The following is a 16986-nucleotide window of genomic DNA, read 5'->3' as shown; positions in this document are numbered from 1 at the left end:
TAGTTCTTTGTTAAATATCTGAATTGTTCACATTTATTAAATAAATAAATTATTTAGTTTTTTTGTTAAATACTTCAGTATTTAAATAGTAAAATAGTTTAGTTCTTTGTTAAATATCTTAATTGTTCACATTTGTTAAATAAATAAATTATTTAGTTTTTTTGTTAAATACTTCGGTATTTAAATAGTGAAATAGTTTAGTTCTTTGTAAAATAGTTCAATTGTTTAAATTTTGAAATTGTTTATTTTTTGTTAAATAGTTTAGTATTTAAATAGTTACACTGTTCATTTTTTTGTTTAATATCTGAATTGTTCACATTTGTTAAATAAATAAATTATTTAGTTTTTTTGTTAAATACTTCAGTATTTAAATAGTGAAATAGTTTAGTTCTTTGTAAAATAGTTCAATTGTTTATTTTTTGTTAAATAGTTTTGTATTTAAATAGTTAGACTGTTCAGTTTTTTTGTTAAATATCTGAATTGTTCACATTTGTTAAATAAATAAATAATTTAGTTTTTTTGTTAAATACCTCAGTATTTAAATAGCGAAATAGTTTAGTTCTTTGTAAAATAGTTCAATTGTTTATTTTTTGTTAAATAGTTAAATTATTTAATGTTTTCTGAATTGTTTCTAATTAATATATTTAAGAATATTAAATAAAAAACATGTTCATAAACTTTCCTGTTATTATTTTAGCAAAGTAATATTTCAACGAACTTGTCGCCCTCATTGCACTAGTGGTTAATGTCGTCGCCACTGGACCCAAGGTACGCGAGTTCAAACACTGCTGAGGTTGATGGAATTTTAAGGGGTGATAAAAATCCATAGAACAACTTCCTTCGGAAGGGAACTAAAGCCGGCGGTCCCATGCCGTAGATTTATGGCACAAAAAACAATGAACGACATGTTTCCTAAGCAAAACTCCCTGGCAATTTCTCACACAAGTCTCTCCTGATTCCTACTAGTTGGCTATAGCAGACAAAAATAAGGATTGAGTAGAAATTGTACAGAGGCAGTGGGCTGGTCGCTCACTACTGACAAATGCACACTTCGAAAAGACCAGGAAGACAGAATATCCTATCTGCATTACTATCGAAGAAGCAGTGCAGATATATAAAACTATACACAGACTGAAAGATGACTCTACCGAGGACGAAGCACCATTAAACAGGAAGGAATGGTCTCATCCAGCGGAAAGAATAACTCTTGATGAAGTGAAAGACTTCAATAAATACAATGTGGAAATCTATACAGATGGAAGTAAACACCAAGGAAAGAGTGCTGCCGCTGTTATCTTCAAAAATGGAAAACTAATTCATAGCTTAAAAACCAAGTTACCCGATCATTGCTCAAACAATCAAGCTGAGCAGATCGGAATTCTAGAGGCCTTGGATGCAGTAACAACTTTAAGGGAAATCAGCATTGAGGAAAGATTACACAGATAGTCCAGTTTCTCTCGATCTACTAAAAAACAACTTCAAACATGGCTTTGTAATATCTGAGATAAGAAATAGATTAAGGAATCTCAAAGATCAAAATTGGACTATTCATTTTGGGTGGATCAAAGCACACATCAGAATTTTCGGTAATGAAATAGCAGACAGATTAGCGAAGGCAGCAGCAGAAGATGGTGGAAATGTAGTACATGCAAAGAAGCCTAAATGTACAATTATTAAAGAAACAAAGGAGGAAGGAATTATAAAATGGCAAAATGAGTGGAGCGCCACCAATAAAGGAGCAGCGTGCGAGAAATTATTCCCGTCAGTGTGACAAAGAATGAAGCTAAATATTGAAATAAGTCCTGAACTGGCAGCAATGACGACTGGCCATGGCAAAAACAAATCATATCTACACAGGTTTGGGATCATTGACGACCCAAGATGCTAATGTCTGAAAGCAGCACAAACAGTGGATCACCTCATCTATGACTGCGATAAACTACAACAACCAAGGCGGAACTTAACAGATGCAATAGTCAAGAATGGTGGCACATGGCCAGTGTTGCATGAAGAAATTGTTCAGAAATTTTTAGGTAATTTTAATAAATTCATTGAATCCATTGATTATAATACAGTTTAGCACAGGAACATAGGTGCAAACTGTGGCAATGGATCATGATATTAGAGTTGTGTAATCTGTTAACGTGCTATATATTAATGCATGTAATATTGCAATCTTGTAATGGGGCATGCTGAATAAATGTAAATAAAAAAAAGACAGAATATTTTAACTTGGTACCACAAAACACAAGTATGTGTACTGAAACAATTAGTAACAATATTCTGATGTGGGGGAACATTTTTTATTCCAACATTCTCAAGATAACAATGATGGCTGCTACTTACACTACATGACTGAAACTTCGGGCTCTGAATAGGAGATCCAAAACAACTCAAAAGGCTCAAAATTGTAATCACTTTTCGCTTATGTACGTCATGCTTAATTTGGCCGACAGTTTAACAATGCACCCCTCCACATTTGTCTTATTACCAGTCATATTTCGTTCTATGTAGGATTTGAGGTTGTGGTGATGCAAGCAATTTTTACTTTTTATTTTATCATACAAGTATGGAAGCCTATCTCAGTGTTCTGCCAACTTCTCACTGGAGTCAGCTTGCGTGTGTATAAATATAAACAATTAGTCCTATTTAATGACCGCAATAAAATAATGATTGTCTGGCTTGCCACTTTGAATCACAAGATCTAAAATCACGACACTAATAAATATTTCACTTACACTTACAGTATCATCATGGCACTACAGACTAATTATTCCATGCTGACATTAAAGACACAAGTTATTCTCATGGGTGATTTTAACACCCCTCGTTTTGACTGGAAGCGCGGTCTCCCTCTGGCTAACTGCCATTATTATTCGAAACTCAAGGGAGATGCCATCTACACCTCCGCGTGTCTTCTCGACCTCAGACAATGCATGGAAACTGTTGGCAGCAGTGGTCTCCTAGACCTTGTATTTACGAACTTCAGTGAGTTGGGTACTAGCTTTATTGATACTTTTATTGTAAAGCCGGATGTTTACCACCCACCTTTTGTTATTAATGTCCCATTGTCCCTGGAAACAGGTATAAGAAATTCCGAACTTTCCTACCGTAAATTTGCATCTGGGGATTACACCCTGTTGTATAGCATTCTGTCGAGTTATGACTGGTCATATATGTACAGTATCACCGCTGTCGATGATGCTGTCGCTAGCCTGAGCTCGGTCGTTTTAAATGCTATAGATAAGGCTGTTCCCCGCGGGTTTACAAGAAAATCAAAATTCCCCCGCTGGTTTTCGAGTGCCTTACGGTACTACATCTGGAAGAAAGATTTCTTTTACAGACGTTTTAAAAAGAACAACTCTGATTATTTTTATAGTAAATTTTCCTTCTATCGCAAGCTAGTGAAGGCTACAATCAAGTCTGACAGACATATTTGGTTGAAGTCGATTGACGACAATTTAAAGTCGCAACCCAAGCAATTTTGGAAATACGTGGCGTCACGTAGAAAAAGAAATTCCACCTGTACTCAGCTTGAGGTTAACGGCACTCATTTGGCTGAACCCCATTCTGTTGCCGATGTATTTGCTAAGCATTTTCAGTCGGTCTACAGTACCTCTTTAGGCGTATCCCCTTCCCCTGTGGAGTCCTCTGACTTCTTGTCTTTAGCCCCTATCTCCGAATTGGACATTTGTAAAGCAATTCGTCGTCTGATACCTTCCAAATCTGTCGGACTTGATGACATTCCTAGCTTTGTTATAAAAGGTTGTTCGGAGATCTTTGTTCCTGTTCTCAAGCACATCTTTAATCTAAGTTTAGCACAGAATTATTTCCCTATTTTATGGAAACAGGCAGCAATAGTTCCTGTTTTTAAAAAAGGTAACTCTGCCACTGTTAGTAACTACCGACCCATTTCTATACTTAATACTTTTTCCAAATTATTTGAACTTGTTATTTATGATCATATCTCACATTACATAAAGTCGAAATTAAATCCTTGTCAGCATGGTTTTACTAAATCTAAATCTACAGTTACTAATCTCGTAACTTATCTTGATTTTATTAACCCAATAGTTGGCTCCCAGGGTCAAGCTGATGCTGTATATTTTGATCTTAGCAGTGCATTTGATCTTGTCCCTCACAATCTATTACTCAACAAGCTCAGTGCTTTTGGACTCTCTGATGGTTATGTACACTGGTTTCGTAGTTACTTAACCAACAGACAATCCCAGGTTCGCGTTTCTGGAACTCTTTCGTCTCCTTTTGTAGTCCTCTCTGGAGTTCCACAGGGATCTGTTTTGGGTCCTCTACTTTTCAACTTGTTTATTGATGACATATGCCAAGTAATTAATCATTCTAAATGCCTTCTTTTCGCTGATGATATCAAAATTTTTCGTGCCATTAAATCTCCCAACGACTGCAATCAACTTCAAACTGACATTGACTCTACAAGGTTGGTGCACTGCTAACTTCATGAAACTCAATATTAGTAAAACTACAGTAATTTCCTTCTCCAGGAAAACCACTACTTTGATCTTTGATTACAAACTTTTTCAGTCCTCCATAACACGTACCGATACCATTAAAGACCTGGGAATATTTATCGACTCCAAGCTCCGATTTCACAACCATGTTGACCACATATTTGGGTCTTGTTCGCACATTAACCTTTTCGTTCTCTTCTCTCGATTGCCTGTATATGTTATATGTAACCTTAGTTAGATCCAAGCTCGAGTACGCCTCGGTCGCTTGGAATTCTATTACGACTACTGATGCCAACAAACTGGAACGTATCCAGCAGAAGTTTGCAGCCCTTTGCTACTATCGTTTCCTCCCCCAAGTGCATTACAGCTATGCTGATGCGTTAGAGTATTTAAAACTCCAGACCCTGCGTAAGAGAAGGCATTGCAGTGATGCACTGTTCCTTGCGCAGGTTTACCGCGGTTTTAAATGCTGTCCTTCCCTTCTGGAAGCTGTCGGTCTCCGCATTCCTGCTCGGAATCTGAGAGATTTTTCTATGTTCAGTTTTAGCCCTTTGATCAAGAACAGTCCTTCTGCTAGATTCGCATCAGCTGCTAATGTCATCTGCAGGGATTTGGACATATTCGAGACGAAAATTGTCACACTTCTTCACATTTTATAATAGTATAATTTACTTAATCGATTCATGTTATTTTTACAAATATCCTAATGTAGTTAGTAGTAATTTTTTGTGTATTTTTTCCGTATCAATGTATTTTATATATTGTTTGTTTTACCTTTTATGTTTTATTGTGTTTGTGAGTTTATCTCTGTGCTGTATCTGTAATTGGCCATCAGGCTGTTGATACAGCACACAAATAATAAAGAATTGAATTAAAATCAAATTAACACCCACCATCACTGCATAATTCCTACATTATAGTCATCTCATTTAAAAGACACATCCAATGTTAGATAGAGGTCTGTTTAAAGTGTTTTATTCACGGCACTCCCAGTATTGAAGAACATATACTCATAGCTGAGTAGGTAACACACACAAAGCACGTTAACTTTGTTAATTGAAGTATCATTACGCAACTCTCTAACACATAAACGGAACAGACCTAGTGACACCTACAAACACAATCTGCTTTAAAAATAAAGAATTAAGAGTTCTGCAGTGTAAACAGCGATTATTTACTTCAGAAACATTAACCCTTGTAATGGCTGAGTTGTCTTCTTTGATTTACCACTGAATGATCAAATATTATTTAGGCGACTTTAAGCTGTAAAAGGTGAGTATCTTATTGATGCTGATGTGGCTACAAAACACTTGCACGAGAAAAATGCAAATAAAAATATTAGAAAATTGTGAATATAAGAAATGTATAAGAAAAAGAAAGGTCTTTGCCACTCTTTTAAATAAAAAAATGGTTGACCTCAACATGAACTGAAGAAGAAGTGAATTGTACCAAAATCACTCACAAACTGCAATTTTCATAAATACAACTGCAGTGACGGTGGAAGACCATTTGAAGATTCTGGAAACTAGATAAAAATGTTATTCAATGTTTTTAGAAAAACTATTGTCAAGAAGAAAATTCATGGAGAAACTAAAACCATTAAAACATGGGAGACATTACCAACCTATATAAAACCCTGAGAGTGAATATAAGGAAAACAAAATGCACACTGGGAACTTTTGTTTTGCAATATCATTTTTACCCATGGTTAACGGCTTGTAACAATCTGAGAGAAACTGATTTGCTGGCCATAATTGATCTTCCAAAAATGTTTGAATGTTTTGGATTTCAAAATTATGACTTACATGCTGCACGAAAAGAAAAACATGAATCTTAAGCCAAACATGTACGGTACACACTGGTCATTCTTTATTTAAGTCTCCAAAGAAATTATGAGCTTCTGGAGATCCAACTTACATTTAGTAGTTCAGAATATAATAAAGGAGTTTATAAAAATTAAGAAATATTGAAATGGGTGACATGACTTGTCTGCTGCCAGATCAAGAACTACCATTTAGAGGTCATGAATTATCTGAGTTGCCCCTTGACAGAAGTAATTGTAAAGAATATTTCGAAACTGCTAGAACATTATGAACCTCTGCTGAATGACCTTTTGCTAAGGCACATCTCTGGCCATTGAAAATAATTTGTTAAAAGCCCTCCATGAAGTGTTGCTAGTTGACATTTCAAGACAAATTCAGGAACCGCCTAATATTGGATGAAACTTCTGATTTTCATTTTGTCATGAGGTACATTCATGATAGTAACAGGTCTTTCTGCTCAAACCCTTTCTCTCTGTGTTCGCAAATTCTTACATTTAGGTTCATACATTACAGACAGGTCTGGGTATAGATTTTATTCACAAAATAAGAGAAATTCAAAGTCACGTGCAAAATGAACATGACACACTGTTCTTAATTTTCTGACAAAAACCAGGGAAATGAAGAAGGCAAAACCTGACACAGAAAATTCTGCAGAAGAGAAGTACAGAAAACTTTTCTACAAAATTACTGCTACTACATAAGTGAGAAATTTTACAGATATAAGTTTAAGGCTGCCTTTCCTAAACAGCATACACAAAAACTGCCCGTGTATTTTTTACATTCCCTTCTTCATTAAAACCTTGACACTAACAGTAGTCCGAGCTGCTGATATTGTTGAAAATAAGCCATAGCACTGAATGGGGCAAATCAAAAAATTAAGCAGACATCACACAAAATATCATTGCTGAGTAAAAACTCAGAGCACTGAGAAATAAACAATCCATTCTTCTCTGTCATTCCAGCGCATGGTGCATGACGGCACAAACCTTGTGTTTTGAGTCACTAAATTCAGTAACCGATACTAAGACGAGAACAAAAGTATGATCTGAGACTGTTGAAACCATAAGTACTGCAACTGTGTTTGTCGGCATTACTGTAAGTGGTTACACAGGCGGTTGAAATTAACGGATAATGAAAAATATTAAGAACTGATTTTTTCAACAGAATAAAACTAATGAAAAGACACAGACATTTTTAAGATAACTGGAACTGAAACAAATGAGAGGCCTCTGACACAACCAAGATGTCCTTGGAAGGACATCAGACTCAGTATGGAAGAGACTGGAATAATGTTTACATATTTCTCAATGTGAGACCTGATTTGGTTCAGTTTCAATTGCTTCAGTGCGAACACTCCCCAGATACTAAACACCAATCACAACTGACCTTCAAGAAAGAAAATGGAAAACAAGAATCTAACAAAATATACGTGGCAACACAGAAGTTCCCAGGTCTTTTATTCACTCCCTTAGTTCACTGTAGTTTTTGACAACACTTAATAAGACTTTGGGTAAACTGCTCAACTTCTTCCTGGCTGCTTTCGAACTGCGAGCTCTCCCAGTGAGGGAGGGTTTGCAGAATTACATTTATCAGTGCACTGGTGTGACCCTGCACATGGCTTGTTAATATTTCTGTTATGGGCACTGTCAAATGATTACTGCAACAATTTTATAGGATTAAGGTAGAACACGAGTCAGGAAACCAGGAACTGGCCCATTATCACAGAATACCACTGTAGTCAACACAGAACTAGAACATCGGTACACCGCTGATGATCACAACACACACTGGGCCAGTGGAACAACAGTATACAAGCAAACACTAAACACATATTACAATAAGAAATAATAAATGGCCACCCCATAATAATAAATGTTTAATGCTCCATGTAAAGCTGGTCCCAAGTTTACTTTTAGCATTATAAGGGAGAAACATCAGAACCACATTTCACACAGCAACAATAGATTTTATACAATCCACAGCCCATCCCATATTTTAAATTATTGATTTTAATTCTGTATCGTTTTTATTCTAATACTGCAACGTTCTGCATTACTGTTATTATCGTGAAGGGAAGCAACTGCCTGTCTGGAAATGCGTCCCATAGAAACCTGATCTTACAGCCCACAAATAATGCGAAGCAACTGACACTATTAATCTAGTGTCTGAGTGAACGAAATATCTCTGAGAAAAGTGTTCTGTGTCATTTTGCCCACCATAAATCCTACATGGACTGTCTTGAGTTTCAACCCGGGCTCCCACATTGAGAACTCGGCAACTAACCACATGAGCTGTGGACTTTTTGGAAGGTCAGTTGATGAATACAGCCTGCAATGATGGAATTATACTTTTGGGAATAAATTCAAGGTTCCAAATATGACCTAAGTGTGTCTTTAATCTCAATCTGTAAATGTAATATAGTATATGCATGTTCTTCAGCTTTCATGGCGACTGTGTACAATAAAATCCTTTCGGGCTATCAGCCGCATCAACTGGTTACTCTATTCGTCTATTGGAGCGTTAAGACCTCAGGTTTACTGTGGTATTATTTGTGCATTTACCTAACACATTTCGGTCAAGGAAGTAAAAGTTACCATCTTCATGAGACTGAAGCCCCCGTACGTGACAAAAATCTTCAACGAGAAACGAAATCACTAGTACAGCCTGTCACTGAACGTGAGCAAACTCGGTCCGAGACACAGGGAGGAATTAATGAGAAGGTTTCATCGTCATGCGAATGCCGAACGCGTGTTCCATATGCAGAAGATGTAAAATGGAAGTTTATCGACGACGTTTATGTGCTGGAAACCATAACGGAATGAAACGAACGGTTAACGCTTTCAACCCTGAAGTTATTTTAAATTACATCTACAAAGCCAGTACCTACCTGAAATAAAACACTGAGTTTTCATTAGTACGACAGATTGCTTATTGGTGTTTAGGGAAATGACCGCTGTTAATTATGAAAGTCACGTGGGACAAATAAATACACTCGGTTGATAAAATACGGAGTTACTGAACGTTAAATCAGTTCTAGAACCGGTTCTACTGCAGCCACTGAACAGAGACAAAGACGAAACGGCGAAGAGCCCAACGGGTCACAGACTTCATCGCCGTCCCATGGACTTCACGGTTTTACAGAACCATCTATGGGGATATGGGGCGGTCTACAGCGAAGGCGGCCCAACTGAAGCAACCAATTAACATTCGTGACATTCAAAACAGCCAGAAAGTTGGTTTAATGTGCGTTGCACAGTGTAATCAGGTGTTTGGTTTGGTTACACTTAGTTATATACTCAGTGGAGCCGAATCCTTCCTGAAAAGCTAACAGTCGCTCAGCCACTCAAGAAGCATCGTTCCAGTTTGCTTACGTAACCAACAAATCAAATGACGTATTTTTGTAAAACTTGGTGTGAATAGTAGAGGCCACCTCGAGTTATAGGCCTAGACTTTAAAATCGTACAATCAAAGATGGCAACATGCTCGCGGGAGCAGCTGTATAATCGAAAAACTTTTGTTTCTGAAGTAGCACCGTACCAACTACAACGCGTAATTAGGCCTGATTTTACGGACAGGTGGTGCTTCCTGTACAATAAACAAAATGATTCATCTGTTTCAAGGGAAACCTCCGAATAAATGATTACATGAAGCAAATCAACGGGCTCAACTGGATTCCGATCTGATGGTGACAAGGAACAGTTAGAACGCAGAGGGTGCAAATTTGCGGGGAACAGACACGCACATTCTGCAGAGCTAAATTTCGACGACATCAAATCTGATAAATCTATAAAGAAACACGAATTTTAACGAGTACAAATGGGCCACTAAATTGTACGCTCGCCAGAACGTCTAAAACACAGAAATACGTTTTCAGAACCTGAAATTATTTAGCGGTATTCATTTGTTCTAACCAGAATCGAGTTCCAGGTAATTTATATTTGATAACGCCTAAGAAACAAAGAGCCTTCCTCACAAAGGTTTCTGTGTGTCTTTAACTAAGGATTAACATAGACGGTATCGCCTTGTTCATGCGGCAACTTCTACTCCCCTGTACCGCGGACAGTCTAGACGATCCTCATCAGGGAGAAATAGTCTATCTGTTTGCTTCTGGGTTGCGCATGCGTGTGAAGAGATAATGACGCAATGCGGGACAAGGTTAGGTTCTCTGCGGCACTGCTCTGTAAAAATTAACTTCCAGGAGTTAACAGAGGCCTGGAGAGGACGTAGCTTCAACCCATTACAGGAAACAGAACTCGCAACTCCTTCATAGTTAAAGAAAGTGCAATGGTACAATTATTTTGCTCCCAGTACCATGGTTCGCATCACTCGCCCACTCACTATTTGCAGCAGGAAATTCTTTCAAAAGTCGATTGTACACTCTGCTCGTCAAAGAATTGCCCACTTTCTTTGTGGAACTCGACGGTTCATCGCTGTGTTTACAAAAGCCCGCCGCCGCACTCTATCCTGAGCCAGCTGAATCCAGTTCGCTCCATCGATTCCTATCGCCCTAAAGCCCATCTTACCTCGGAAGTTCAACAACCGAATCTTCCAGCTCTTGTGGTATTACTTCCTGGTTCCAAATCGGGACCAGAAGCTTGTGTGTCTCTGAGTGCAGTGTGCTACCACCTGCATGGACCAGTTTCGCCGGAATTGAGTCGACGCCTGGAGGTTTATAACATTTTAATTTCCCAATTTTGCATTTTCAACTTCGCTAAGTCTCGGTTCCTGGACGAAGGACTCTGCTGTATGCACTTCAGGCTCGTCAAATCGATCAGGTACGTGAAGGATTAGTACCTTACTAAAGTAGGGGAAGGTCCATTATCGGACAGTGCTTACTTTTCCGAAACGTCGCTAGTTGGTCCTTAGTTGGAGTAAATCCGTTGAGCCGGTCAGCCGCTGACAGTGAATCTTTCAATTTGTACAAATTTTGAGCTACATTGTTTATTTTTGGAAGGCCGTATCAACTAATTCTGGTAAGTGAAATAATTACTCAATTATTTTAATTTTGTTGTACCAACTACAGACTGCATGTGTAGAATGATTTTGTTCCAGCAAGAGGCACTGGATATACATGTCTGTCGTCTAATATCGAACAGGTGGTTTCTGGCAGTACCGGACAAACAATTCTCGAAAATATTATTTAAGAATAAATACAATTTAGTTTGCTTATGTTTTTACCACTGATGATTATATTGTATTTACTATTGGAGAGATAACTGGTTTTGGTGTTCCTTTATTTTGTTTCAGGGATTAAAATTAGATTTGCTATTAGAATGAAGAACGGCGAGCCCAATGGGAAAAAAAGACAATGGACAGAAGATTAAATGAAACTTGCTATAGGTAAGGTTAGGAATAAGGAGACGTCGGTAAGAGAAGCAGCAGATACTTTTTCAGTCCCCATAATTTCTCTTGGAGATAGACTAACAACATTGCAAGAAGGGAGAATAGTGAAAATGACACCCGACATTGGTTGGTTTCGGAGAAATTTCAATGATGAGTTGGAGGAAGAACTACTCAGGCAAATAGAAGACCTACAACAGCGTGCATCGTTTGGTCAGAAATTTTTGACTAGGTCTTTCTTGTGGTGGTTGGGCGCATGAAAACTGAGCCGACACAAAGGGAAATATGTCATATTACAAATGTGATTCCTGCAAAAGACGTTAAGATTCTTAAGAACTGAAAGTTTCTATCAAAACTAAGAAAAACATTATAAGTAAAGCAGTGTCCGAAACTTGACGCCAATTTTTGTAATGTCGAAAACGTAAACAATTTTTTAAACACATTTTTCTTTACTTTTTTGACACTTTGTTTTGTTCAAAATACATGTTTCAGGAAGAAAAAATTCAAATTTGTGAAAATTAATAAGATGTTTTAACTTCACATTACACATTCCTCCCCCCGCCCCGAAAGCCTTAGTTATCTGGTACTATACGACCTTCCCTTACTGATCTGACCTGTCCTAAACTAACCAAACATAAACTAACCCAACCTGACCTAACATAATCTATCCCAACACAAATTAGGCACTGAGTATCGATATCCTGGCCCCAATCGAAGAGACACTAGTTGTGAACAGCTGAATGTCTCTTGCATCTCCAGTAGAGCACAAAGGAAGAGACAGACAGAAGAAGGGGCAGGGAACGAACAGCAATCATTAACAAATTCTCAGCATCAGCCAGAAACCAAACTCCACTGATCAGAGACATATCACACCAGAATAACGAAGCACGAACTTCTAAGCCCCAAACATCAGAACGCGCTTGAAATGAGAAGCATCGGATAGAATTAACCCACAAAGAACAGAACAGAATAACATGGAAATTTAAATAGGCGACATTCAACAGAACGAGGGAACAGGTCACCAATCAAGTTCCACATCGTTGGTTGTTATTATGTAAAGAACAAAAAGTCAAAATCTGAAGATGGAATTAGATAAAGCACCCGAAATACTTTATAACTCAACTATTTTCACGAACATATTTAGAGTTATTATAACGAAAGGTCGGCGAGGAGCGCTACATTTTGTAATAATTAAAGAGCATTTTCTGCTCTTAAATTTGTAATCAGTGGTTGTAATTTCTTGTACGAATCCTCCGCGGATATCAACCACTCACACACAAGCAAAACAAATTTTTGTTGCTTATACGATCAATGAACGGAAGTTCAATAAAAGTGGTTTGGAGTTACAGCAATTATTTCTTCATCAGACAGAATGCCAGTACACACAGATTAATTGTCTCCTAACGACGCTTTTTAGCTACGAGCCTCGTCAAATCCCCAGGTACGGCTGATCATTTTGAGCATGACAATAAAGGCCCAATTAAGGTTGGCTCAGTAAAACGAATGATACAAACAATATCCAATCACTACTCGGCTCGGATCACGCGAGAGGCCTGGCCCATTAAAATGCAATTAATTCGCTTCTTCCAAACAAACTAACAAACTGAAGACTTTAAAAATTCTCACTGGGCCTATGAGAGTTTTAGCCAATGGTAGTTCAGCTAGCCCAGTTCGATTTTCAATACGATGTTCGTAATTAAAGCAACCACCAAGCCCACAACCAAGTTCTTCGTTAGGAGGAAGTAAATAGATGCCCCCTCCACATTTAAATTGGTTAGCGTAATATATGTAAAACTGCGTGGCCATTAGTCAACCTAATGATAATTTTCTATGAATCGGAGGACTTCGGACTATAATCCATGGTATATTATGTGCATAGTTAAGTATGTAACAACGCGAAATCAATTAATTCAATACGGAATCCATTGTCAGTAAATTAGCCCAGTTTTTCATGAAGACTGTTTATTCTGTAAGAACGAAATTTTTCAAAATGGAACACTTGTAGTCTTATAAACCAATTTAAATTTGAAGATGGCTGTCTTCTGGGTTGTTGCCTTGCGTAGTCTGGTAGACAGCCAACTTCGGACTAGCCGCTGTGAAAATTTCAAATCCAAATTCAATTTAGTTACGTAGAGGACAATATACCGCCACGGTGGTCTAGCGGTCAGAACACTAGCCTTGTAAGCCTGGGGTCCCGGGTTCAATTCCCGGTGGTGCTCAAATTTATAACTTGTGTTGGGCAAGGCCGTGGTCTAGGCATCACGGAGTTTTCCTCCGGGGGCTTCCCCGGTTTCTCCGTGGCATCCCAACAATTACTCCATTCACACACAGAAGAAGGCAATGGCAAACCACTTCTGATCATCTCTGCCAAGAATGTATATATGTATGAGCAGGTCCCTGACAACCTGAAGAGGTTGGAAGGATCATGTTCATACTATATGGACCTGTCGTCAGACAGAACACTACAAAAAAAAAAAAAAAAAGAGGACAATGTGGAACAACTCTGAAGCATGTCTTGTGAAGTGAAAAGATCGCTTAATTTAGGTAAGGCGCCTTTATTTTGGTGATATACTGAATACGGATTTAAATAATGCCGAAAGGTCTTTCGACGGCGTAAAAGAGAGGTCACAGGCTTACAGGCTTGCAGACTTCATGATCAGCACCTCGTTTACTTTATAGTGACAGAGTTTTCCGGGATTAGATTATTATGTTGATAGTGAAAATACGAAAAGATTTTTATTGATAGAACAAGAAAATATGTCAGCTCTTCAGGGAATTTGTAATTTTTTTTAAAGTTTCTGTCAGGTGCTTACCGCCCGTATCACAACCTCGGATACTCCTAGAAGTAGATACTTGTTTGATTCATTCTTCTCTTGATTTTTTTATGTTCATATATTATTTGTTACGATGACGGACAATTAATAATACTTTAATATGTATTAACGTACCAAGAGATTCAGCAAATGACTTGGAAAAATAAAAATGTTAAAACGTTTATTATAAAGAATGTGCAATTGAATTTACCCAAATTTACTAACCAATTCACCAATCCATATTAAAGTATTTATTGATGGTTGCAATTCAATAAAATCTGACACGGTTAATAAACACACGTGTCGCTCTGATTACACAACATCCCACGAAGGTCGTGTCATTTTGTGACCTGCTCGTTCCAGTTCGTCAGTCGTCTTTTCAACGAGTGCAAAGAGTGTTCAATGTCGAACACCACCTGGCATCTCGTTCCTAATTAACTTGCCAGAATGAGTTTAGGGATACAATTATCGATTTTAGAAACTGAACTGCTGAAAAGCTATGTCGAATGCAACAGAGTTTATAAACAAAATCTACTGACGCATTTTTTCGTGCGTTCTGCGCACTGCGTCCAGTTTGACTGCATTATGAACGGCGCTGTCCGCAGGTCCACGTGTTATAACTACGAAACTATATAACAGATTTCGATTAAACTTATTAGTGACTCTGCACATTTTTTCGTTGTACTAGAGCAGGGCGCTCCTTTTGTAAAACGCAACCAACCTTGGTTAGTCCCAAAAGGGAGTTAGTTTAGTGTCTCATTCAAGTGTTTTAACCCCTGAGTAAGAAACTAAACTAACCCCCCCGAATGGGGGGTTTAAACACTTGACCAAAACACCGAAGGGGGTTGGTTGCGTTTTAAAATCTTGAGTAAGACGCTAAACTAACCCCCGTGTATAAACAAATATAAGGTGATATTGTTGATGACGTCATTTTTTGACGACAACGATGGCTAATCCTTTCGGAGCGCTTCCAGTAATCTCATATTTTACTTCTTTACGTCGCTGATCAGAGGCCAACTGTTCTTGGTTAGTCAACTTTCTACGCTCAATCCCACCCTTGCAAATCTTCGTCTGATTCTCTAAATGTGTCGTCAATATGGTCTCGTTTATCGATGTAAGTCTTCTTTCGCTTTTCTTTATTTCTTAAATATGTCTGATGTTGTAGTTCTTTACGTCGCTGTTCAGAGGCCAATTGTTCTTGGTCACTCAACTTTCTACGTCCAACCCCACCCTTACAAATCTTCGTCTGCTTTTCTTCCCTTCTGTTCTTATTGAATACGTTTTTCTACGTTTATCAATGTAAGTCTTCCTTCGCTTTTCTTTATTTCTTAAATATGTCTGATGTAGTTCTTAACGTCACTGTTCAGAGGTCAACAGTTCTGGTTCAGTCAACTTTTTACGTCCAGCCCCACCCCTGCAAATCTTCGTCTTAAAATCGATCATAAAGTCAGTTTTCATAATAGTTTTCGTAATCGTAATATATCGAATGAGTATCAGTTTACCTTGTTGAAGTTGTTGGAGTTGGTACTTCAAATACTTGATAACGTCTTCTTTCACTTTTCTGATGTTTTAGGCCAACTGTCAGTCAATATTCAAGAATGCTAAGTGCTCCTTCTGGAGCAGTGATAATGCGACTGGCTTGATATTTTTTGATTTCTTTGTTGTGAAGCGTTATTTGTTTACTCGGCATTGTTGTGTTCCACAACAATGCCGTGTAAACAAATATCTGTTGACATTGTTGATGACGTCATTTTTTGACGACAAATTGGTTGACGACGACGAAATCACAAATTTTTATAGTAGAAGACAAGAGCAGGGCGCTCCTTTCGGAGCTCCTAGGGAGGGTTGGTCAAGTTTGTAAAACGCCATCAACCTTGTGTAAGAAACTAAACTAACCGCGCCGAATAGAGGGTTAAAACAATTTACCAACCCCCCTACTGGGGGGTTGGTTGAGTTTTGAAATCTTAGGTAATACGCTAAACTAACTTCCCTTCGGGAGGTTAGTTTAGTGACTCATTCAAGTGTTTTAACTCCTGAGTAAGAAACTAAACTAAACCCCCGAATGGGGGGGGGGGGTTTAAACATTGCGTTGCGTTTTAAAATCTTGAGTAAGACACTAAAATAAACCCCTTCGGAAGGGTTAGTTCAGTGTGTCATTCAATTGTTTTAACCCTTGAGTAAGAAACTAAACAACCCCCCGAATGGTGGTTAAAATACTTGACAATCCCCCATCGGAGGGGTTGGTTGTGTTTTAAATTATTGAGTAAGAAACTAAACTAACCCACCCGAATGGGGGGTTAAAACACTTGACAACCCCCATCGGAGGGGTTAGTTGCGTTTTAAAATCTTTAGTAAGACACTAAACTACCCTCCCCTTCGGAGGGGAGTTTAATGTCTCATTCAATTGTTTTAGCCCTTGAGTAAGAAACTAAACTAACCCACCAGAATGGGGGTTAATACACTTGACAACCCCCCTTCGGGGGGTTAGTTGCGTTTTAAAATCTTTAGTAAGACACTAAACTAACC

General features: G+C 38.0%; 1 protein-coding gene and 1 long non-coding RNA gene across 2 annotated transcripts in view; one reads left to right on the top strand and one right to left on the bottom strand.

Moving 5' to 3' along the window:
* The window catches only part of LOC147872727 (uncharacterized), a 36681-nt gene extending 24594 nt beyond the window's left edge, over window positions 1-12087 (top strand). The window contains exon 2 of the long non-coding RNA XR_015536882.1: window positions 11555-12087. This is a non-coding gene — a long non-coding RNA (uncharacterized LOC147872727). The remainder of the gene's footprint in view (window positions 1-11554) is intronic.
* LOC147872721 (uncharacterized) overlaps window positions 1-16986 on the bottom strand; it is a 178031-nt gene that overhangs the window by 16840 nt on the left and 144205 nt on the right. The window lies entirely within an intron of this gene.

The sequence above is a fragment of the Zootermopsis nevadensis genome, unplaced genomic scaffold, assembly GCF_977971745.1.
Source record: "Zootermopsis nevadensis isolate Lab colony 2312 unplaced genomic scaffold, Znev_1.0 Znev_ptg000024l, whole genome shotgun sequence".
Classification (NCBI taxonomy): domain Eukaryota; kingdom Metazoa; phylum Arthropoda; class Insecta; order Blattodea; family Termopsidae; genus Zootermopsis; species Zootermopsis nevadensis.
This window is presented reverse-complemented; position numbering and strand designations above follow the sequence as displayed.